The 22,952-nt window shown below is 48.9% G+C and overlaps 20 non-coding genes and 2 pseudogenes across 20 annotated transcripts; 21 read left to right on the top strand and 1 right to left on the bottom strand.

Moving 5' to 3' along the window:
* The first annotated feature begins 9,260 nt into the window (after positions 1–9,260).
* On the top strand, positions 9,261–9,424 carry LOC134985988 (U1 spliceosomal RNA). The gene has a single exon (XR_010192024.1). It is a non-coding gene; the product is annotated as a U1 spliceosomal RNA (small nuclear RNA).
* Positions 9,425–9,576: 152 nt separating this feature from the next.
* On the top strand, positions 9,577–9,739 carry LOC134986086 (U1 spliceosomal RNA). Its single transcript, XR_010192113.1, has one exon. It is a non-coding gene; the product is annotated as a U1 spliceosomal RNA (small nuclear RNA).
* Positions 9,740–10,410: 671 nt separating this feature from the next.
* LOC134985989 (U1 spliceosomal RNA) lies at positions 10,411–10,574 on the top strand. Its single transcript, XR_010192025.1, has one exon. It is a non-coding gene; the product is annotated as a U1 spliceosomal RNA (small nuclear RNA).
* A 152-nt stretch (positions 10,575–10,726) lies between these two features.
* Positions 10,727–10,889, top strand: LOC134986117 (U1 spliceosomal RNA). Its single transcript, XR_010192140.1, has one exon. It is a non-coding gene; the product is annotated as a U1 spliceosomal RNA (small nuclear RNA).
* Positions 10,890–11,560: 671 nt separating this feature from the next.
* LOC134986224 (U1 spliceosomal RNA) lies at positions 11,561–11,724 on the top strand. Its single transcript, XR_010192224.1, has one exon. It is a non-coding gene; the product is annotated as a U1 spliceosomal RNA (small nuclear RNA).
* A 152-nt stretch (positions 11,725–11,876) lies between these two features.
* LOC134986141 (U1 spliceosomal RNA) lies at positions 11,877–12,039 on the top strand. The gene has a single exon (XR_010192159.1). It is a non-coding gene; the product is annotated as a U1 spliceosomal RNA (small nuclear RNA).
* Positions 12,040–12,713: 674 nt separating this feature from the next.
* Positions 12,714–12,877, top strand: LOC134986015 (U1 spliceosomal RNA). Its single transcript, XR_010192049.1, has one exon. It is a non-coding gene; the product is annotated as a U1 spliceosomal RNA (small nuclear RNA).
* A 152-nt stretch (positions 12,878–13,029) lies between these two features.
* Positions 13,030–13,192, top strand: LOC134986122 (U1 spliceosomal RNA). Its single transcript, XR_010192145.1, has one exon. It is a non-coding gene; the product is annotated as a U1 spliceosomal RNA (small nuclear RNA).
* A 671-nt stretch (positions 13,193–13,863) lies between these two features.
* Positions 13,864–14,027, top strand: LOC134986031 (U1 spliceosomal RNA). Its single transcript, XR_010192063.1, has one exon. It is a non-coding gene; the product is annotated as a U1 spliceosomal RNA (small nuclear RNA).
* A 152-nt stretch (positions 14,028–14,179) lies between these two features.
* Positions 14,180–14,342, top strand: LOC134986098 (U1 spliceosomal RNA). The gene has a single exon (XR_010192123.1). It is a non-coding gene; the product is annotated as a U1 spliceosomal RNA (small nuclear RNA).
* Positions 14,343–15,016: 674 nt separating this feature from the next.
* LOC134986225 (U1 spliceosomal RNA) lies at positions 15,017–15,180 on the top strand. The gene has a single exon (XR_010192225.1). It is a non-coding gene; the product is annotated as a U1 spliceosomal RNA (small nuclear RNA).
* Positions 15,181–15,668: 488 nt separating this feature from the next.
* On the bottom strand, positions 15,669–15,787 carry LOC134985977 (5S ribosomal RNA; annotated as a pseudogene).
* Positions 15,788–16,736: 949 nt separating this feature from the next.
* On the top strand, positions 16,737–16,900 carry LOC134986006 (U1 spliceosomal RNA). The gene has a single exon (XR_010192040.1). It is a non-coding gene; the product is annotated as a U1 spliceosomal RNA (small nuclear RNA).
* A 152-nt stretch (positions 16,901–17,052) lies between these two features.
* LOC134986128 (U1 spliceosomal RNA) lies at positions 17,053–17,215 on the top strand. Its single transcript, XR_010192149.1, has one exon. It is a non-coding gene; the product is annotated as a U1 spliceosomal RNA (small nuclear RNA).
* Positions 17,216–17,886: 671 nt separating this feature from the next.
* LOC134986087 (U1 spliceosomal RNA) lies at positions 17,887–18,040 on the top strand (annotated as a pseudogene).
* Positions 18,041–18,197: 157 nt separating this feature from the next.
* Positions 18,198–18,360, top strand: LOC134986097 (U1 spliceosomal RNA). The gene has a single exon (XR_010192122.1). It is a non-coding gene; the product is annotated as a U1 spliceosomal RNA (small nuclear RNA).
* Positions 18,361–19,034: 674 nt separating this feature from the next.
* Positions 19,035–19,198, top strand: LOC134986213 (U1 spliceosomal RNA). Its single transcript, XR_010192214.1, has one exon. It is a non-coding gene; the product is annotated as a U1 spliceosomal RNA (small nuclear RNA).
* A 152-nt stretch (positions 19,199–19,350) lies between these two features.
* Positions 19,351–19,513, top strand: LOC134986156 (U1 spliceosomal RNA). Its single transcript, XR_010192172.1, has one exon. It is a non-coding gene; the product is annotated as a U1 spliceosomal RNA (small nuclear RNA).
* A 671-nt stretch (positions 19,514–20,184) lies between these two features.
* Positions 20,185–20,348, top strand: LOC134986004 (U1 spliceosomal RNA). The gene has a single exon (XR_010192039.1). It is a non-coding gene; the product is annotated as a U1 spliceosomal RNA (small nuclear RNA).
* Positions 20,349–21,305: 957 nt separating this feature from the next.
* Positions 21,306–21,469, top strand: LOC134986230 (U1 spliceosomal RNA). The gene has a single exon (XR_010192229.1). It is a non-coding gene; the product is annotated as a U1 spliceosomal RNA (small nuclear RNA).
* A 152-nt stretch (positions 21,470–21,621) lies between these two features.
* Positions 21,622–21,784, top strand: LOC134986099 (U1 spliceosomal RNA). The gene has a single exon (XR_010192124.1). It is a non-coding gene; the product is annotated as a U1 spliceosomal RNA (small nuclear RNA).
* A 674-nt stretch (positions 21,785–22,458) lies between these two features.
* LOC134986028 (U1 spliceosomal RNA) lies at positions 22,459–22,622 on the top strand. Its single transcript, XR_010192060.1, has one exon. It is a non-coding gene; the product is annotated as a U1 spliceosomal RNA (small nuclear RNA).
* Positions 22,623–22,952: the final 330 nt, after the last annotated feature.

The following is a 22,952-nucleotide window of genomic DNA, read 5'->3' as shown; positions in this document are numbered from 1 at the left end:
TCATTAAAGACGTCCCCAGCAACCATACTGTACTATACTACAACAGGAATAATTACTGTGGGGGATTATACCATTTGATCTGGAATAAAGGGAAAATATTGTGGAAAGAGTGCTGTAAGTGTATGATATGTAGAACTATTGCCAGGTTCTGACATTTGTCAAGTGAATTACTAATATACATTCAACTAATATTACATAGTGTCCAGTAATTCAGTATCAGACTAATTGATAAAGTCAATTTGGATCAATAATAAAGACACAACACAGGTAGCGAACCTTGATATTAATAAATGTATTTCCATTTATTATATATGGTAATTACATTATACAAACTTATTGTACTTTATTTCGTGTTTAGACAATTTTAACGAATTTATTAAAAGTACATTTTTAAATCATCATTTGTGCGCCAGCAAAAGAGACATTCTTTTCTCTTCTCCTTTCCTGCATAACATTACTTGTCTCTGGTAGCACCCCCGAACGTCCTACAATTAATATTTAATATAACTGATGGACATTTATTGGGGCCTCTTCATACAAATATTTAGAATTTAATAGCTGGTGCAGAACACATCCCCTTCCCCCCATTCCCTGTATATCTGGATTCACCAAGGAAATGCTGATACTGACTCCAAGAAGAAAGGGAGTCTCTTCCCTATGAAGGTGAAGCCTTGTTTGGCGACGGCCTAGTTAATTTGATCTCGGTAGCTCCCGCAGGTAAGTCAACCTTCTTGCACTATGTTCCCTCTCAACGGATAAAGACGCATCATTATCTGATGCAGTCATTTCGGCCCAATAGATATGCAAGAAGTTAAGATTCCCCTTTCTTTGCAGGTAGAGGAAGGAGAAGAGGGAAGAGGTCTGTAGCCTCTTCAAGATTGCAGGAGCAGAGATTCTCCTCTGCTTCTGCCAAATCCACTGCATGACGCTAGGGCTTTCTTGCAGGAGCCCGCACCAGTGGGGGCACGTCTAAAACTCTTCAGTCAGTTCTGGATTCATTCGGACCTGGACTCGTGGGTTTTATAAATAGTGTCCCAAGGGTACAAACTGGGGTTTCAAGACGTTCCCCCTCACCGATTGTTCAAATCAGCCTTAGACAGCAGGGAGAAGGTTTTTATTCAAGCCACTTCGTGGTCCCGAAGCCGGACGGCTCAGTCAGACCAATCTGAAATCTGAAATCCCTCAATTTCTACCTAAAGAAATTCAATTTCAAGATGGAATCTCTCACGGTAGTGATCTCCAGTCCGGAGGAAGGAGATTTCATGGTTTTGGTAAACTTAAAGGATGCCTACTTACATGTTCCCATTTAGCCACTGCATCAAGCTACCTGAGGTTTGCAATTCAGGATTGTCATTACTAATTTCAGACGTTGCCATTTGGTCTGTCCACGGCTCCGAGGATTTTCACCAGGGTGATGGCGGAAATGATGGTTCTCCTTCGCAAGCAAGGAGTCACAATTATCCCGTACTTGGATAATAGTTTGCTGTCTGTTTCCACTTCTCTTTTCTTGAGCCGCTCCCTTCTATGCCCTTGCGCACTATCCTAACTTCTCCCGTCTGCTTACTTTGTGCCTTCCAACGCACAATGCGAACTACAGGTAGTGCTGCAGGGCCCACACCTTTTTACTTGCCTTACAGAGCAGCTCTGGAGCTGTTACAGTGCCCAGCTGCTGCAAGAAATCAGCTTGAATGCTTCAGGGGCTGGGGCATAGCCAACATGAGCCCCACACCGAAGGAGGGTGGAGGTGTTTAATGCGAACTAGGGGTCATCCAAGCGCCGCAAAAGGCCGCCATGCCCTGCATAACCCTTTTCTCTTTTCATATGCAGATGAGGGTTCCAGCCAACTTTGGCCCACTACTTGGATGACATCACCGTATGCAAATCCGTCTTCTGCAGACCTTCTCCCAGGAATGCTTTTACTAGTTGTTGCATTTGGTTTGTTGTTTGGGGGTGCTTCAGTATTAGGCAGCCTTCTACCCTCCCATGTTCATCTCACCTGCCAGGTGAGATACTATGATCATGAAGTTGCTTCTCCCAGGGCAAGGCTCACCCATTGCCAGGCCGATGCAAGAACTGGCAGCCCGACTAGAACATCAGGAGGCTGCACAGGGCCACATCATCCGCTGTCTCCAGGATCTCTCTACTCGGCTGGATGGGATTCAGACAACTCTCCGTGGATCAGGCGCGTCTGGTGCGTCAACCACAGTGACTCCAGCTATAACCCCACCCACCTTACCCATTTCTGCTCCACGTCTTCATCTTCCAACGCCAGCAAAATTTGACGGATCTCCAAGATTCTGCAGGGGATTTCTCAACCAGTGTGAGACTGCAAGGGATATAGGACTCTTGAGTTCACGGGCCAATTTCATGGCAGTCTCGGATAGGAGGGCATTGTGGATTCACCAAGGGAATGCTGATGCTGACTCCAAGAAGAAAGGGAGTCTCTTCCCTATGAAGGTGAAGCCTTGTTTGGCGACGGCCTAGTTAATTTGATCTCGGCAGCTCCCGCAGGTAAGTCAACCTTCTTGCCCTATGTTCCCTCTCAATGGATGAAGACGCATCATTATCTAACGCAGTCATTTTGGCCCAATAGATATGCAAGAAGTTAAGATTCCCCTTTCTTTGCAGGTAGAGGAAGGAGAAGAGGGAAGAGGTCTGTAGCCTCTTCAAGATCGCAGGAGCAGAGATCGTCCTCTGCTTCTGCCAAATCCACTGCATGACGCTGGGGCTCTCTTGCAGGAGCCCACACCAGTGGGGGCACGTCTAAAACACTTCAGTCAGTTCTGGATTAATTTGGACCTGGACTCGTGGGTTTTACAAATAGTGTCCCAAGGGTACAAACTGGGGTTTCAAGACGTTCCCCCTCACCGATTGTTCAAATCGGCCTTAGTCAGCAGGGAGAAGGCTTTTATTCAAGCCTCTTCGTGGTCCCGAAGCCGGAAGGCTCAGTCAGACCAATCTGAAATCTGAAATCCCTCAATTTCTACCTAAAGAAATTCAATTTCAAGATGGAATCTCTCAGGGTAGGGATCTCCAGTCCGGAGGAAGGAGATTTCATGGTTTTGGTAGACATAAGGATGCCTACTTACATGTTCCGTTTAGCCACTGCATCAAGCTACCTGAGGTTTGCAATTCAGTATTGTCAAAACCAATTTCAGACGTTGCCGTTTGGTCTGTCCACGGCTCCGAGGATTTTCACCAGGGTGATGGCGGAAATGATGGTTCTCCTTCGCAAGCAAGGAGTCACAATTATCCCGTACTTGGATGATCTCTTGATAAAGGCGAGATCCAGGGACCAGTTGTTGCAAAACATTGCACTCTCCCTGACAGTTCTTCAACAACATGGTTGGCTCCTAAACTTGCCAAAATCGCAGTTGGTCCCAATGACGCGGTTGTTGTTTTTGGGAGTGATACTGGACACGGAAGAGGTTTTCTTCCAGTGGAAAGGCTATGGAGATCCAGAGTCTGGTCAAACAAATTCTGAAACCAGCAAGAGTGTTAATCCATCAATGCATTCAATTGCTGGGGAAGATGGTTGCGGCCTACGAGGCCATTCAGTTTGGCAGGTTCCATGCTAGAGTGTTCCAGTGGGACCTGTTGGACAAGTTGTCCGGATCCCACCTACACATGCACCGGAGGATAATCCTGTCTTCCAAGACCAGAATATCACTCCATTGGCGGCTGCACAGTTCTCACCTCCTAGAGGGGCGATGGTTCGGGATCCAGGACTGGATCCTAGGGACCACGGATGCAACCCTCCGAGGCTGGGGAGCAGTCACACAGGGGGAAAACATCCAAGGAAGATGGTCAAGTCGGGAAAGTTGTCTCCACATAAATGTTCTGGAGTTAAGGGCCATTTAATAACTGCAGACACAGTACGCACTGGGACGGGTGCCCAGCATCCTCTACGGACTAAGAGAAAAGGATTTACCGGTAGGTATTAAAATCCTATTTTCTCTAACGTCCTAGAGGATGCTGGGGACTCTGTAAGGACCATGGGGATAGACGGGCTCCGCAGGAGACATGGGCACTTTAAGAAAGACTTTAGTTCTGGGTGTGCAGTGGCTCCTCCCTCTATGCCCCTACTCCATACCTCAGTTTGATACTGTGCCCAGTGGAAACTGTGTGCTTTTCAGGAGCTCTCCTGAGCTTTCTGACAGAAAGTATTTTGTTAGGTTTTTAATTTTCAGGGAGCACTGCTGGCAACAGACTCCCTGCATCGAGGGACTGAGGGGAGAGAAGCAGCCCTACTCTCTGAGTTGCAAGGTCCTGCTTCTTAGGCTACTGGACACCATTAGCTCCAGCGGGATTGGTACGCAGGATCTCACCCTCGCCGTCCGTCCCAGAGCCGCGCCGCCGTCCCCCTCGCAGAGCCGGAAGATAGAAGCCGGGTGAGTATGAGAAGAAAAGAGACTTCAGCGGTGGCAGAAGACTTCATGATCTTCACTGAAGTAACGCACAGCACTGCAGCTGTGCGCCATTGCTCCCATACACCTCACATACTCTGGTCACTGTAAGGGTGCAGGGCGCCCTGGGCAGCAATATAAACCTCTTTTTGCCAAAAATATAACATATATACAGCTGAGCACTGTATATATGTATGAGCCCCCGCCAATTTTACAGTTTAAGCGGGACAGAAGCCCGCCGCCGAGGGAGCGGGGCTTCTCCCTCAGCACTCACCAGCGCCATTTTTTCTCCACAGCACCGCTGAGGCAGCTCCCCAGACTCTCGCCTGCTGAAACCACGGTAGACAAGAGGGTTGAAAAGAGGGGGGGGGGCACATAATTCGGCGCAAATTACATACAGCAGCACTACTGGGCAAACATTAAGTTACTGTGTTATTCCTGGGTTATATAGCGCTGGGGTGTGTGCTGGCATACTTTCTCTCTCTGTCTCTCCAAAGGACCTTGTGGGGAAACTGTTTTCAGAAAAAGCATTCCCTGTGTGTGTGGTGTGTCGGTACACGTGTGTCGACATGTCTGAGGAAGAAGGCTATATTAGAGAGGAGCGGGAGCAAATTAATGTGGTGTCTCTGCGACAGCTGATTGGATGGATATGTGGAATGTTTTAAATGCTAGTGTAAACTCAGTGCACAAAAGATTAGACAAGGCTGAAGCTTCGGGACAGTCAGGGTCTCAACCCATGCCTGATCCTATGTCGCAGGGACTGTCAGGGTCTCATAAGCGCCCACTATCCCAGATTGTTGACACAGATACTGACACGGATTCTGACTCCAGTGTCGATTACGATGATGCAAAGTTACAGCCAAAATTGGCAAAATCCATTCGATATAGGATTATGGCAATAAAAGATGTTTTGCACATCACAGAGGAACCCCCTGTCCCTGACAAGAGGGTACATAAGTACAAGGGAAAGAAGCCTGAGGTAACCTTTCCCCCCTCACACGAGCTGAACGAGTTATGTGAAAAAGCCTGGGAATCTCCAGATAAAAGACTGCAGATTTCCAAAAGGATTCTTATGGCGTATCCTTTCCCATCAATGGATAGGTTAAGATGGGAATCCTCCCCTAGGGTGGACAAAGCATTAACACGCTTATCCAAGAAGGTAGCCCTCCCGTCCCAGGATACGGCTACCCTCAAAGAGTCTGCTGACCGCAAACAGGAGATAACCCTGAAGTCCATTTATACACATTCGGGTACCTTACTCAGACCGGCAATTGCGTCGGCCTGGGTGTGTAGTGCTGTAGCAGCATGGACGGATACCTTATCTGAGGGGATGGATACCCTAGATAAGGATACTATTTTATTGACCCTGGGGCATATAAGAGATGCTGTCCTATATGTGTGTATGCAAAGTACAGGTGGTGCTGCAGGGCTCACACCCTTTTACTTGTCTTGTAGAGCAACTCTGGAGCTGTTATTGGATCCATCTGCTGCAGGCCTTCCCCAAGGAATGCTTGCACTAGTTGTTGCATTTGGTTTGTTGTTTGGGGGTGCTTCAGTATTAGGCAGCCTTCTGCCCTCCCACATTCATCTGAAAATGTGTTCTCCCTGCAGTTGTTGTCCCCAGATGAGAGTTCCCTTGTGCTTCCTCAGTTGAATCTCCTTAACTTGACGGGGGTGTGCCCGAGCAGCCGCCCTCCACAGCCCTATCCCAACACATACTTATCTTGCATATGAGATCTCTTGATCATGAAGATAGTTCTCGCAGGGTGAGGTTCATCCATTACATTTTAAAGTAGGAAGGTACAAATTACATATTCGAATTACATATATGTGCTGGATTCAAATGTTTTCCCCCCTTCCTTTCTCAATTGTGCTCATCAGCAGCTATTCTTATGTTGCTGCCAATGGTTGTGACACATTTTTTTCTTCTGTGGGGTACACTGGACTCCACAAGGATTCATATTGGGGTGTAGAGTAGGATCTTGATCTGAGGCACCAACAAGCTCAAAGCTTTTGACTGTTCACAAGATACTCAGCGCCCCCTCCTCTATAACCTCGCTTCCATGAACAGGGAGCTCAGTTTGTAGTTGGTGCCTTCAGTAGCAGGCCACTTAACAGGGGGCTGCCTCAGGCATCCTATTCTTAGCTATTAATTTTGACAAGAAAAGAAGAACTTTTTTAATAAGAATCTACAAGGGCTGCAGCAGGCTAGGTCTAATAGACATATTTACTGCAGCTCCATCACTCCCAGCGGCACAGTATACTCCAGTGCCCCGGTTGCTGGGTCACTGCAGCGGAGGCTCCGGTTTCTTCCTAAGGTCAGTCACACACACACCGCCCTCCGGGATCACGAGGCCGCTGATGAAAGGGTGGTAAGGGGCTTCTGTGCCCACTTTATACTGTGATCCAGCGTGGCTGTAGGGGGCGGGCCGTGTGCGCACTGGCGTGGACACTGATTACTGGGCAGCTGCTCCACTAGCCACCAGGGACAGTTAAGGAGCACAGCTCTGGGGGTTTTTCTCCTATATTAACCCCATTTTGTACTACCCGCAGTGCATTGTAATAGGTACAGTAATAGGGCCTGATTCGGGTTGGATTGCAATCGCAATAAGCAATCCAACTGCAAAAATTGCTAAGAGCATACGCATCCGCCTGCAGATAATGCGATCGCCTCTGCCTGTCAATCGGTGCAGGGGGGGGGAGGGGGGTCAACAACACTCCATTTCCAAGTCAGAGATGGAGCGGTGCGGGGGCAGGGTTTCAATATTGGGTCGGCAACGGAGAAACAGGAGGCGTGGTCAGAGCGGCTGCATGACATCTCATGGGCCGGACTCCGCCAGTGGAGCCCCAGCGTCATGCAGTAGATTTTGTAGAGGTCGGGGAGGACTTCTGTTCCTTTTTTCCTCTGCCCCTACCTCTGGCAAGAAAGGACGCACCTCGCACTTTCTTGTTTCTTTGTGACCGAAAGGACTGCATTTGATAATGCAGAGCTTTCTTATGCTGTGAGGGAACATAAGGTAAAAAATTTGATTTTCCAGCTGTAGCTGTGCGTGTTAATGCTTTGTCCATCCTAGGGGAGGATTCCCATCGTAACCTATCCGTTGATGGGAAAGGATACGCCATAAGAATCCTTTTGGAAATCTGCAGTCTTTTATCTGGAGATTCCCAAGCTTTTTCACATAACTCGTTCAGCTCGTGTGAGGGGGGAAAGGTTACCTCAGGCTTCTTTCCCTTGTACATATGTACCCTCTTGTCAGGGACAGGGGGTTCCTCTGTGATGTGCAAAACATCTTTTATTGCCATAATCCTATATCGAATGGATTTTGCCAATTTTGGCTGTAACTTTGCATCAACGTAATCGACACTGGAGTCAGAATCCGTGTCGGTATCTGTGTCAACAATCTGGGATAGTGGGCACTTATGAGACCCTGACAGTCCCTGCGACATAGGATCAGGCATGGGTTGAGACCCTGACTGTCCCAAAGCTTCAGCCTTGTCTAATCTTTTGTGCAATGAGTTTACACTAGCATTTAAAACATTCCACATATCCATCCAATCAGGTGTCGGCGGAGACACCACATTCATTTGCTCCCGCTCCTCTCTAATATAGCCATCTTCCTCAGACATGTCGACATACGTGTACCGACACACCACACACACACAGGGAATGCTTTTTCTGAAGACAGTTTCCCCACAAGGCCCATTGGAGAGACAGAGAGAGAGAGTATGCCAGCACACACCCCAGCGCTATATAACCCAGGAATAACACAGTAACTTAATGTTTGTCCAGTAGCGCTGCTGTATGTCATTTGCGCCGAATTATGTGCCCCCCCTCTCTTTTCAACCCTCTTGTCTACCATGGTATAAGCAGGGGAGAGTCCGGGCAGCTTCCTCTCAGCGGTGCTGTGGAGAAAAAATGGCGCTGGTGAGTGCTGAGGGAGAAGCCCCGCCCCCTCGGCGGCGGGCTTCTGTCCCGCTTAAACTGTAAAATTGGCAGGGGCTCATACATATACAGTGCCCAGCTGTATATATGTTATATTTTTGCCAAAAAGAGGTTTATATTGCTGCCCAGGGCGCCCCCCCTGCGCCCTGCACCCTTACAGTGACCGGAGTATGTGAGGTGTATGGGAGCAATGGTGCACAGCTGCAGTGCTGTGCGTTACCTCAGTGAAGATCATGAACTCTTCTGCCGCCTCTGAAGTCTTCTTTTCTTCTCATACTCACCCGGCTTCTATCTTCTGAATCTGCAAGGGGGACGGCGGCGCGGCTCTGGGACGGACGGCGATGGTGAGATCCTGCGTACCAATCCCTCTGGAGCTAATTGTGTCCAGTAGCCTAAGAAGCAGGACCTTGCAACTCAGAGAGTAGGGCTGCTTCTCTCCCCTCAGTCCCTCGATGCAGGGAGTCTGTTGCCAGCAGTGCTCCCTGAAAATTAAAAACCTAACAAAATACTTTCTGTCAGAAAGCTCAGCAGAGCTCCTGAAAAGCACCCAGTTTCAAATGGGCACAGTATCAAACTGAGGTATGGAGGAGGGGCATAGAGGGAGGAGCCAGTGCACACCCAGAACTAAAGTCTTTCTTAAAGTGCCCATGTCTCCTGCGGAGCCCGTCTATCCCCATGGTCCTTACGGAGTCCCCAGCATACTCTAGGACATTAGAGAAACTAGAATTTTAGTTTGGGGGGTGCTTCAGTATTAGGCAGCCTTCTGCCCTCCCATGTTCATCTAAAAAAGATGTGTTCTCCCTGCAGTTGTTGTCCCCAGATGAGAGTTCCCTTGTGCTGCCTCAGTTGAATCTCCTTTACTTGACAGAGATGTGCCTGAGCAGCGGCCCTCCCCAGCCCTATCCCAAATCATACTTATTTTGCATAGGAGATACCATGGTCATGAAGATTGTTCTCCCAGGGTGAGGTTCATTCATTGCATTCTGGGTATGCTGACTCCTGTGATTTCCCCAAATGTGGGAAACTCGACTGCATTATTTGTGGTAGTGGGGGACTGTGTTTGTGCTTTCCTCTGGTCAGCTCTGGTAAAAGTCAGATTTCTTTGTCTCAGATCTTCCTCTAGCCTTGTTTTTCTTTCGAGAGTTCCCTTGTGCTGCCTCAGTTGGATCTCCTTCACTTGACAGGGGGGTGCCCGAGCAGCGACCCTCCCCAGCTCTAGCCCAACTCCTACTTACCTGCCAGGTGAGATACTATGATCATGAAGGTGCTTCTCCCAGGGCAAGGCTCACCCATTGCACTCTGGGTGTGCTGCTCCTGCGATTTCCCCAAATGTGGGAAACTTGACTGCATAATTTGTGTTTCCCCTGGTCGGCTCTCGTATAATTCAGATCTCTTTGTCTCAGGTCTCTCTCCAGCCTAGTTTGCTGTCTGTTTCCACTTCTCTTTTCTTGAGCCGCTCCCTTCTATGCCCTTGCGCACTATCCTGACTTCTCCCGTCTGCTTACTTTGTGCCTTCCAATGCACAATGCAAACTACAGGTAGTGCTGCAGGGCCCACACCCTTTTACTTGTCGTACAGAGCAGCTCTGGAGCTGTTACAGTGCCCAGCTACTGCAAGAAATCAGCTTGAATGCTTCAGGGGCTGGGGCATAGCCAATATGAGCCCCACACCGAAGGAGGGTGGAGGTGTTTAATGCAAACTAGGGGTCAGCCAAGCGCCGCAAAAGGCCGCCATGCCCTGCACGCCCCTTTTCTCTTTTCATATGCAGACGAGGGTTGAAGCCAACTTTGACCCACTGCTTGGATGACATCACCATATGCAAACCCATCTGCTGCAGGCCTTCCCCCAGGAATGCTTGCACTTGTTGTTGCATTTGGTTTGTTGTTTGGGGGTGCTTCAGTATTAGGCAGCCTTCTGCCCTCCCATGTTCATCTGAAAATATGTGTTCTCCCTGCAGTTGTTGTCCCCAGATGAGAGTTCCCTTGTGCTGCCTCAGTTGAATCTCCTTTACTTGACAGAGATGTGCCTGAGCAGCGGCCCTCCCCAGCCCTATCCCAAATCATACTTATTTTGCATAGGAGATACCATGGTCATGAAGATTGTTCTCCCAGGGTGAGGTTCATTCATTGCATTCTGGGTATGCTGACCTCTGTGATTTCCCCAAATGTGGGAAACTCGACTGCATTATTTGTGGTAGTGGGGGACTGTGTTTGTGCTTTCCTCTGGTCAGCTCTGGTAAAAGTCAGATTTCTTTGTCTCAGATCTTCCTCTAGCCTTGTTTTTCTTTCGAGAGTTCCCTTGTGCTGCCTCAGTTGGATCTCCTTCACTTGACAGGGGGGTGCCCGAGCAGCGACCCTCCCCAGCTCTAGCCCAACTCCTACTTACCTGCCAGGTGAGATACTATGATCATGAAGGTGCTTCTCCCAGGGCAAGGCTCACCCATTGCACTCTGGGTGTGCTGCTCTTGCGATTTCCCCAAATGTGGGAAACTTGACTGCATAATTTGTGTTTCCCCTGGTCGGCTCTCGTATAATTCAGATCTCTTTGTCTCAGGTCTCTCTCCAGCCTAGTTTGCTGTCCGTTTCCACTTCTCTTTTCTTGAGCCGTTCCCTTCTATGCCCTTGCGCACTATCCTGACTTCTCCCGTCTGCTTACTTTGTGCCTTCCAACGCACAATGCAAACTACAGGTAGTGCTGCAGGGCCCACACCCTTTTACTTGCCTTACAGAGCAGCTCTGGAGCTGTTACAGTGCCCAGCTGCTGCAAGAAATCAGCTTGAATGCTTCAGGGGCTGGGGCATAGCCAACATGAGCCCCACACCAAAGGAGGGTGGAGGTGTTTAATGCAAACTAGGGGTCAGCCAAGCGCCGCAAAAGGCCGCCATGCCCTGCATAACCCTTTTCTCTTTTCATATGCAGACGAGGGTTGAAGCCAACTTTGACCCACTGCTTGGATGACATCACCATATGCAAATCCATCTGCGGCAGGCCTTCCCCCAGGAATGCTTGCACTAGTTGTTGCATTTGGTTTGTTGTTTGGGGGTGCTTCAGTATTAGGCAGCCTTCTGCCTTCCCATGTTCATCTGAAAATATGTGTTCTCCCTGCAGTTGTTGTCCCCAGATGAGAGTTCCCTTGTGCTGCCTCAGTTGAATCTCCTTTACTTGACAGAGATGTGCCTGAGCAGCGGCCCTCCCCAGCCCTATCCCAAATCATACTTATTTTGCATAGGAGATACCATGGTCATGAAGATTGTTCTCCCAGGGTTAGGTTCATTCATTGCATTCTGGGTATGCTGACCCCTGTGATTTCCCCAAATGTGGGAAACTCAACTGCATTATTTGTGGTAGTGGGGGACTGTGTTTGTGCTTTCCTCTGGTCAGCTCTGGTAAAAGTCAGATTTCTTTGTCTCAGCTCTTTCTCTAGCCTTGTTCTTCTTTCGAGAGTTCCCTTGTGCTGCCTCAGTTGGATCTCCTTCACTTGACAGGAGGCTGCTCGAGCAGCGACCCTCCCCAGCTCTAGCCCAACTCCTACTTACCTGCCAGGTGAGATACTATGATCATGAAGTTGCTTCTCCCAGGGCAAGGCTCACCCATTGCACTCTGGGTGTGCTGCCCCTGCGATTTCCCCAAATGGGGGACACTTGACTGCATAATTTGTGTTTCACCTGGTCGGCTCTCGTATAATTCAGATCTCTTTGTCTCAGGTCTCTCTCCAGCCTAGTTTGCTGTCTGTTTCCACTTCTTTTTTCTTGAGCCCCTCCCTTTTATACCCTTGTGCACTATCCTGACTTCTCCTCCCGTCTGCTTACTTTGTGCCTTCCAATGCACAATGCAAACTACAGGTAGTGCTGCAGGGCCCACACCCTTTTACTTGCCTTACAGAGCAGCTCTGGAGCTGTTACAGTGCCCAGCTGCTGCAAGAAATCAGCTTGAATGCTTCAGGGGCTGGGGCATGGACAACATGAGCCCCACACCGAAGGAGGGTGGGGGTGTTTAATGCGAACTAAGGGTCATCCAAGTGCCGCAAAAGGCCGCCATGCCCTGCATACCCCTTTTCTCTTTTCATATGCAGATGAGGGTTCCAGCCAACTTTGGCCCACAGCTTGGATGACATCACCGTATGCAAATCCGTCTTCTGCAGACCTTCCCCCAGGAATGCTTGTACTAGTTGTTGAATTTGGTTTGTTGTTTGGGGGTGCTTCAGTATTAGGCAGCCTTCTGCCCTCCCATGTTCATCTGAAAATATGTGTTCTCCCTGCAGTTGTTGTCCCCAGATGAGAGTTCCCTTGTGCTGCCTCAGTTGAATCTCCTTTACTTGACAGAGATGTGCCTGAGCAGCGGCCCTCCCCAGCCCTATCCCAAATCATACTTATTTCGCATAGGAGATACCATGGTCATGAAGATTGTTCTCCCAGGGTTAGGTTCATTCATTGCATTCTGGGTATGCTGACCCCTGTGATTTCCCCAAATGTGGGAAACTCAACTGCATTATCTGTGGTAGTGGGGGACTGTGTTTGTGCTTTCCTCTGGTCAGCTCTGGTAAAAGTCAGATTTCTTTGTCTCAGATCTTCCTCTAGCCTTGTTCTTCTTTCGAGAGTTCCCTTGTGCTGCCTCAGTTGGATCTCCTTCACTTGACAGGGGGGTACCCGAGCAGCGACCCTCCCCAGCTCTAGCCCAGCTCCTACTTACCTGCCAGGTGAGATACTATGATTATGAAGGTGCTTCTCCCAGGGCAAGGCTCACCCATTGCACTCTGGGTGTGCTGCTCCTACGATTTCCCCAAATGTGGGACACTTGACTGCATAATTTGTGTTTCCTCTGGTCGGCTCTCGTATAATTCAGATCTCTTTGTCTCAGGTCTCTCTCCAGCCTAGTTTGCTGTCTGTTTCCACTTCTCTTTTCTTGAGCCGCTCCCTTCTATGCCCTTGTGCACTATCCTGACTTCTCCCGTCTGCTTACTTTGTGCCTTCCAACGCACAATGCGAACTACAGGTAGTGCTGCAGGGCCCACACCCTTTTACTTGCCTTACAGAGCAGCTCTGGAGCTGTTACAGTGCCCAGCTGCAGCAAGAAATCAGCTTGAATGCTTCAGGGGCTGGGGCATAGCCAACATGAGCCCCACACCGAAGGAGGGTGGAGGTGTTCAATGCAAACTAGGGGTCAGCCAAGCTCCGCAAAAGGCCGCCATGCCATGCACGCCCCTTTTCTCTTTTCATATGCAGACGAGGGTTGAAGCCAACTTTGACCAACTGCTTGGATGACATCACCATATGCAAATCCATCTGCGGCAGGCCTTCCCCCAGGAATGCTTGCACTAGTTGTTGCATTTGGTTTGTTGTTTGGGGGTGCTTCAGTATTAGGCAGCCTTCTGCCCTCCCATGTTCATCTGAAAATATGTGTTTTCCCTGCAGTTGTTGTCCCCAGGTGAGAGTTCCCTTGTGCTGCCTCAGTTGAATCTCCTTTACTTGACAGAGATGTGCCTGAGCAGCGGCCCTCCCCAGCCCTATCCCAAATCATACTTATTTTGCATAGGAGATACCATGGTCATGAAGATTGTTCTCCCAGGGTTAGGTTCATTCATTGCATTCTGGGTATGCTGACCCCTGTGATTTCCCCAAATGTGGGAAACTTGACTGCATTATTTGTGGTAGTGGGGGCCTGTGTTTGTGCTTTCCTCTGGTCAGCTCTGGTAAAAGTCAGATTTCTTTGTTTCAGATCTTCCTCTAGCCTTGTTCTTCTTTCGAGAGTTCCCTTGTGCTGCCTCAGTTGGATCTCCTTCTCTTGACAGGGGGGTGCCCGAGCAGCGACCCTCCCCAGCTCTAGCCCAACTCCTACTTACCTGCCAGGTGAGATACTATGATCATGAAGTTGCTTCTCCCAGGGCAAGGCTCACCCATTGCACTCTGGGTGTGCTGCCCCTGCGATTTCCCCAAATGTGGGAAACTTGACTGCATAATTTGTGTTTCCCCTGGTCGGTTCTCATATAATTCAGATCTCTTTGTCTCAGGTCTCTCTCCAGCCTAGTTTGCTGTCTGTTTCCACTTCTTTTTTCTTGAGCCCCTCCCTTCTATACCCTTGTGCACTATCCTGACTTCTCCTCCCATCCGCTTACTTTGTACCTTACAATGCACAATGCAAACTACAGGTAGTGCTGCAGGGCCCACACCCTTTTACTTGCCTTACAGAGCAGCTCTGGAGCTGTTACAGTGCCAAGCTGCTGCAAGAAATCAGCTTGAATGCTTCAGGGGCTGGGGCATGGCCAACATGAGCCCCACACCGAAGGAGGGTGGGGGTGTTTAATGCGAACTAAGGGTCATCCAAGCGCCGCAAAAGGCCGCCATGCCCTGCATACCCCTTTTCTCTTTTCATATGCAGATGAGGGTTCCAGCCAACTTTGGCCCACTGCTTGGATGACATCACCGTATGCAAATCCGTCTTCTGCAGACCTTCCCCCAGGAATGCTTGTACTAGTTGTTGCATTTGGTTTGTTGTTTGGGGGTGCTTCAGTATTAGGCAGCCTTCTGCCCTCCCATATTCATCTGAAAATATATGTTCTCCCTGCAGTTGTTGTCCCCAGATGAGAGTTCCCTTGTGCTGCCTCAGTTGAATCTCCTTTACTTGACAGAGATGTGCCTGAGCAGCGGCCCTCCCCAGACCTATCCCAAATCATACTTATTTCGCATAGGAGATACCATGGTCATGAAGATTGTTCTCCCAGGGTGAGGTTCATTCATTGCATTCTGGGTATGCTGACCCCTGTGATTTCCCCAAATGTGGGAAACTCGACTGCATTATTTGTGGTAGTGGGGGACTGTGTTTGTGCTTTCCTCTGGTCAGCTCTGGTAAAAGGAAAGAGATTTACAGAAGACTCTTGTGTGGGTGCACTCTTGTTTATGTTAGTTAGTATGAAAGTATTAAAACATAACTTTTATTAACTCATTACTCTAAGAAAAGATCCACACTTATATAATCACCACAATCCCTAAAATTAGGAAAATGCAAGCACTGTTAGGAAATTGGAAATGTTCTGGTTAGTCTATTTTAGTAGACTTCAGGAGGGATGTAGACACTCAGGTTCTACATCCTGATCCTATCCCACCAGCACAAGCTGAGCTTGTATTAATGAGACCTCCAAGAGTCATTGAACCAAATTGATGTCGAAAGATATGGATCCCAATTGGTATTGACCAATTGGGATCTATTAGGAATGGGGGGAGACGGTACTTAGAGGAAACAACACAGATCAGAAGAATAAAATAAGAGAAATGATTCAGGGAGAATATGGTGATCCTGCTGTTGGCTAGGAGTCGAGGAGGTCACGAATTACAACACTGAGTATTCTCTGGGGGTCACCCTCTCAGATACTGACCCAGCCCACCACCGTTTAGCTTCCAAGATCGGACGAGATCGGGCTCTATCGGTGGGGTATGGTAGTAATTTCTAGGGCCTGCTATAGCCGACTCACCAATGAGAGTGCACCTAAGGAAGGTATAAAAGAGAAACAGAAAACGGGGCGGATCTGCTGTCTATGTTAGGCACAGGGTAACCTGTGGATCATGGATGAGAGTCCGTAGATATATACAGTAGGGAAGAAAAAGGGGAGAAAGGAAAAGAAAAGAGAAGAAAAAGGGAAGAAGGGAAAGCTGATTAGAGGTTGAGTCGAATGTCAGCTAGGTATAAGAGCAGAGTCAAAAACAACCATATGTATAGCTTACAGCATAAATATTATATTGTTCAAGAAAGATATTGATGTAATAATCCTGCCTAGATCTCTGGACCATACAATATGGTATAAGGATGTTTAGAATATCTCACAATTTAGAGTATGTACAAAAATACTCCTGTTAACAGTATACCAGGTAAGGGGGGTAGACAGACCCTTGCTGATACTTTGTAGTTAGAAAAGAGTTAATTAATTGGCTACATAAAAAGAAGGTTATAAAGTGACATTGATATTTGTAATAGTAATTATAATGCTGTGACAATGAATTGGTAGAAAGTTGTTGGAAATAACAGTCACTGCCCAAATCCCTGGGATGCCCTAATTGGGGTGAAGAAAAATGCCAACTGCTGTATAGACTCAAAAGGAGAAAAAACAATGGAGAAAAAACCAAAAGAAAAAAAGGAAACAAAAGACAGGAAAAACGACAAAAACACAAAAGGGTACCGGTCCCTGCCCAGGTCCCTGGGACAGTCACTAGGTTGCAAAAATGCAAGATGTACTCCCCAGGTCCTCGGTTCCTATTATGGTGATTAGTATTGGAATGCTGTGGTAGGTAACGCTGACATGGGGTAGGTCATGCTGGAAAACGCGTTTCACCCGTCCTGCGGGCTTGTTCACTTCCAATGTTGCCTGAGCAGCGGCCCTCCCCAGCCCTATCCCAAATCATACTTATTTTGCATAGGAGATACCATGGTCATGAAGATTGTTCTCCCAGGGTTAGGTGCATTCATTGCATTCTGGGTATGCTGACCCCTGTGATTTCCCCAAATGTGGGAAACTCGACTGCATTATTTGTGGTAGTGGGGGACTGTGTTTGTGCTTTCCTCTGGTCAGCTCTGGTAAAAGTCAGATTTCTTTGTCTCAGATCTTCCTCTAGCCTTGTTCTTCTTTCGAGAGTTAACTTGTGCTGCCTCAGTTGGATCTCCTTCACTTGACAGGGGGCTGCTCGAGCAGCGACCCTCCCCAGCTCTAGCCCAACTCCTACTTACCTGCCAGGTGAGATACTATGATCATGAAGTTGATTCTCCCAGGGCAAGGCTCACCCATTGCACTCTGGGTGTGCTGCCCCTGCGATTTCCCCAAATGTGGGACACTTGACTGCATAATTTGTGTTTCACCTGGTCGGCTCTCGTATAATTCAGATCTCTTTGTCTCAGGTCTCTCTCCAGCCTAGTTTGCTGTCTGTTTCCACTTCTCTTTTCTTGAGCCGCTCCCTTCTATGCCCTTGTGCACTATCCTGACTTCTCCCGTCTGCTTACTTTGTGCCTTCCAACGCACAATGCAAACTACAGGTAGTGCTGCAGGGCCCATACCCTTTTACTTGCCTTACAGAGCAGCTCTGGAGCTGTTACAGTGCCCAGCTGCTGCAAGAAATCAGCTTAAATGCTTCAGGGGCTGGGGCATAGCCAACATGAGCCCCACACCGAAGGAGGGTGGAGGTGTTTAATGCAAACTAGGGGTCAGCAAAGCGCCGCAAAAGGCCGCCATGCCCTGCACGCCCCTTTTCTCTTTTGATATGCAGACAAGGGTTGAAGTAAACTTTGACCCACTGCTTGGATGACATCACCATATGCAAATCCATCTGCGGCAGGCCTTCCCCCAGAAATGCTTGCACTAGTTGTTGCATTTGGTTTGTTGTTTGGGGGTGCTTCAGTATTAGGCAGCCTTCTGCCCTCCCATGTTCATCTGAAAATATGTGTTCTCCCTGCAGTTGTTGTCCCCAGATGAGAGTTCCCTTGTGCTGCCTCAGTTGAATCTCCTTTACTTGACAGAGATGTGCCTGAGCAGCGGCCCTCCCCAGCCCTATCCCAAATCATACTTATTTTGCATAGGAGATACCATGGTCATGAAGATTGATCTCCCAGGGTTAGGTTCATTCATTGCATTCTGGGTATGCTGACCCCTGTGATTTCCCCAAATGTGGGAAACTCGACTGCATTATTTGTGGTAGTCAAGTGTTTGTGCTTTCCTCTGGTCAGCTCTGGTAAAAGTCAGATTTCTTTGTCTCAGATCTTCCTCTAGCCTTGTTCTTCTTTCGAGAGTTCCCTTGTGCTGCCTCAGTTGGATCTCCTTCACTTGACAGGGGGGTGCCCGAGCAGCGACCCTCCCCAGCTCTAGCCCAACTCCTACTTACCTGCCAGGTGAGATACTATGATCATGAAGTTGCTTCTCCCAGGGCAAGGCTCACCCATTGCACTCTGGGTGTGCTGCCCCTGCGATTTCCCCAAATGTGGGAAACTTGACTGCATAATTTGTGTTTCCCCTGGTCGGTTCTCATATAATTCAGATCTCTTTGTCTCAGGTCTCTCTCCAGCCTAGTTTGCTGTCTGTTTCCACTTCTTTTTTCTTGAGCCCCTCCCTTCTATACCCTTGTGCACTATCCTGACTTCTCCTCCCATCCGCTTACTTTGTACCTTACAATGCACAATGCAAACTACAGGTAGTGCTGCAGGGCCCACACCCTTTTACTTGCCTTACAGAGCAGCTCTGGAGCTGTTACAGTGCCAAGCTGCTGCAAGAAATCAGCTTGAATGCTTCAGGGGCTGGGGCATGGCCAACATGAGCCCCACACCGAAGGAGGGTGGGGGTGTTTAATGCGAACTAAGGGTCATCCAAGCACCGCAAAAGGCCGCCATGCCCTGCATACCCCTTTTCTCTTTTCATATGCAGATGAGGGTTCCAGCCAACTTTGGCCCACTGCTTGGATGACATCACCGTATGCAAATCCGTCTTCTGCAGACCTTCCCCCAGGAATGCTTGTACTAGTTGTTGCATTTGGTTTGTTGTTTGGGGGTGCTTCAGTATTAGGCAGCCTTCTGCCCTCCCATGTTCATCTGAAAATATGTGTTCTCCCTGCAGTTGTTGTCCCCAGATGAGAGTTCCCTTGTGCTGCCTCAGTTGAATCTCCTTTACTTGACAGAGATGTGCCTGAGCAGCGGCCCTCCCCAGCCCTATCCCAAATCATACTTATTTTGCATAGGAGATACCATGGTCATGAAGATTGTTCTCCCAGGGTGAGGTTCATTCATTGCATTCTGGGTATGCTGACCCCTGTGATTTCCCCAAATGTGGGAAACTCGACTGCATTATTTGTGGTAGTGGGGGACTGTGTTTGTGCTTTCCTCTGGTCAGCTCTGGTAAAAGTCAGATTTCTTTGTCTCAGATCTTCCTCTAGCCTTGTTCTTCTTTCGAGAGTTCCCTTGTGCTGCCTCAGTTGGATCTCCTTCATTTGACAGGGGGGTACCCGAGCAGCGACCCTCCCCAGCTCTAGCCCAACTCCTACTTACCTGCCAGGTGAGATACTATGATTATGAAGGTGCTTCTCCCAGGGCAAGGCTCACCCATTGCACTCTGTGTGTGCTGCTCCTACGATTTCCCCAAATGTGGGACACTTGACTGCATAATTTGTGTTTCCCCTGGTCGGCTCTCGTATAATTCAGATCTCTTTGTCTCAGGTCTCTCTCCAGCCTAGTTTGCTGTCTGTTTCCACTTCTCTTTTCTTGAGCCGCTCCCTTCTATGCCCTTGTGCACTATCCTAACTTCTCCCGTCTGCTTACTTTGTGCCTTCCAACGCACAATGCGAACTACAGGTAGTGCTGCAGGGCCCACACCTTTTTACTTGCCTTACAGAGCAGCTCTGGAGCTGTTACAGTGCCCAGCTGCTGCAAGAAATCAGCTTGAATGCTTCAGGGGCTGGGGCATAGCCAACATGAGCCCCACACCGAAGGAGGGTGGATGTGTTTAATGCGAACTAGGGGTCATCCAAGCGCCGCAAAAGGCCGCCATGCCCTGCATAACCCTTTTCTCTTTTCATATGCAGATGAGGGTTCCAGCCAACTTTGGCCCACTGCTTGGATGACATCACCATATGCAAATCCATCTGCGGCAGGCCTTCCCCCAGGAATGCTTGCACTAGTTGTTGCATTTGGTTTGTTGTTTGGGGGTGCTTCAGTATTAGGCAGCCTTCTGCCTTCCCATGTTCATCTGAAAATATGTGTTCTCCCTGCAGTTGTTGTCCCCAGATGAGAGTTCCCTTGTGCTGCCTCAGTTGAATCTCCTTTACTTGACAGAGATGTGCCTGAGCAGCGGCCCTCCCCAGCCCTATCCCAAATCATACTTATTTTGCATAGGAGATACCATGGTCATGAAGATTGTTCTCCCAGGGTTAGGTGCATTCATTGCATTCTGGGTATGCTGACCCCTGTGATTTCCCCAAATGTGGGAAACTCGACTGCATTATTTGTGGTAGTGGGGGACTGTGTTTGTGCTTTCCTCTGGTCAGCTCTGGTAAAAGTCAGATTTCTTTGTCTCAGATCTTCCTCTAGCCTTGTTCTTCTTTCGAGAGTTCCCTTGTGCTGCCTCAGTTGGATCTCCTTCACTTGACAGGGGGCTGCTCGAGCAGCGACCCTCCCCAGCTCTAGCCCAACTCCTACTTAGTTGCTTCTCCCAGGGCAAGGCTCACCCATTGCACTCTGGGTGTGCTGTCCCTGCGATTTCCCCAAATGTGGGACACTTGACTGCATAATTTGTGTTTCACCTGGTCGGCTCTCGTATAATTCAGATCTCTTTGTCTCAGATCTCTCTCCAGCCTAGTTTGCTGTCTGTTTCCACTTCTCTTTTCTTGAGCCGCTCCCTTCTATGCCCTTGTGCACTATCCTGACTTCTCCCGTCTGCTTACTTTGTGCCTTCCAACGCACAATGCAAACTACAGGTAGTGCTGCAGGGCCCATACCCTTTTACTTGCCTTACAGAGCAGCTCTGGAGCTGTTACAGTGCCCAGCTGCTGCAAGAAATCAGCTTAAATGCTTCAGGGGCTGGGGCATAGCCAACATGAGCCCCACACCGAAGGAGGGTGGAGGTGTTTAATGCAAACTAGGGGTCAGCCAAGCGCCGCAAAAGGCCGCCATGCCCTGCACGCCCTTTTTCTCTTTTGATATGCAGACAAGGGTTGAAGTCAACTTTGACCCACTGCTTGGATGACATCACCATATGCAAATCCATCTGCGGCAGGCCTTCCCCCAGAAATGCTTGCACTAGTTGTTGCATTTGGTTTGTTGTTTGGGGGTGCTTCAGTATTAGGCAGCCTTCTGCCCTCCCATGTTCATCTGAAAATATGTGTTCTCCCTGCAGTTGTTGTCCCCAGATGAGAGTTCCCTTGTGCTGCCTCAGTTGAATCTCCTTTACTTGACAGAGATGTGCCTGAGCAGCGGCCCTCCCCAGCCCTATCCCAAATCATACTTATTTTGCATAGGAGATACCATGGTCATGAAGATTGTTCTCCCAGGGTTAGGTTCATTCATTGCATTTTGGGTATGCTGACCCCTGTGATTTCCCCAAATGTGGGAAACTCGACTGCATTATTTGTGGTAGTGGGGGACTGTGTTTGTGCTTTCCTCTGGTCAGCTCTGGTAAAAGTCAGATTTCTTTGTCTCAGATCTTCCTCTAGCCTTGTTCTTCTTTCGAGAGTTCCCTTGTGCTGCCTCAGTTGGATCTCCTTCACTTGACAGGGGGGTGCCCGAGCAGCGACCCTCCCCAGCTCTAGCCCAACTCCTACTTACCTGCCAGGTGAGATACTATGATCATGAAGTTGCTTCTCCCAGGGCAAGGCTCACCCATTGCACTCTGGGTGTGCTGCCCCTGCGATTTCCCCAAATGTGGGAAACTTGACTGCATAATTTGTGTTTCCTCTGGTCGGCTCTCATATAATTCAGATCTCTTTGTCTCAGGTCTCTCTCCAGCCTAGTTTGCTGTCTGTTTCCACTTCTTTTTTCTTGAGCCCCTCCCTTCTATACCCTTGTGCACTATCCTGACTTCTCCTCCCGTCTGCTTACTTTGTGCCTTCCAATGCACAATGCAAACTACAGGTAGTGCTGCAGGGCCCACACCCTTTTACTTGCCTTACAGAGCAGCTCTGGAGCTGTTACAGTGCCCAGCTGCTGCAAGAAATCAGCTTGAATGCTTCAGGGGCTGGGGCATGGCCAACATGAGCCCCACACTGAAGGAGGGTGGGGGTGTTTAATGCGAACTAGGGGTCATCCAAGCGCAGCAAAAGGCCGCCATGCCCTGCACGCCACTTTTCTCTTTTCATATGCAGACGAGGGTTCCAGCCAACTTTGACCCACTGCTTGGATGACATCACCATATGCAAATCCATCTGCTGCAGGCCTTCCCCCAGGAATGCTTGCACTAGTTGTTGCATTTGGTTTGTTGTTTGGGGGTGCTTCAGTATTAGGCAGCCTTCTGCCCTCCCATGTTCATCTGAAAATATGTGTTCTCCCTGCAGTTTTTGTCCCCAGATGAGAGTTCCCTTGTGCTGCCTCAGTTGAATCTCCTTTACTTGACAGAGATGTGCCTGAGCAGCGGCCCTCCCCAGCCCTATCCCAAATCATACTTATTTTGCATAGGAGATACCATGGTCATGAAGATTGTTCTCCCAGGGTTAGGTGCATTCATTGCATTCTGGGTATGCTGACCCCTGTGATTTCCCCAAATGTGGGAAACTCGACTGCATTATTTGTGGTAGTGGTGGACTGTGTTTGTGCTTTCCTCTGGTCAGCTCTGGTAAAATTCAGATTTCTTTGTCTCAGATCTTCCTCTAGCCTTGTTCTTCTTTCGAGAGTTCCCTTGTGCTGCCTCAGTTGGATCTCCTTCACTTGACAGGGGGTGCCCGAGCAGCAACCCTCCCCAGCTCTAGCCCAACTCCTACTTACCTGCCAGGAGAGATACTATGATCATGAAGGTGCTGTTATGCACACCAGTGCCTGCAGGAATGTACTGGTGTCAGAACTGTTATGCACTCCAGTGCCTGCAGGAATGTACTGGTGTTAGAACTGTTATGCACACCAGTGCCTGCAGGAATGTACTGGTGTCTGAACGGATAG

The sequence above is a fragment of the Pseudophryne corroboree genome (assembly GCF_028390025.1).
Source record: "Pseudophryne corroboree isolate aPseCor3 chromosome 7 unlocalized genomic scaffold, aPseCor3.hap2 SUPER_7_unloc_2, whole genome shotgun sequence".
Lineage (NCBI taxonomy): Eukaryota > Metazoa > Chordata > Amphibia > Anura > Myobatrachidae > Pseudophryne > Pseudophryne corroboree.
Note: the sequence above shows the minus strand (reverse complement) of the source record. Positions and strands in the feature narration are given on the sequence as shown.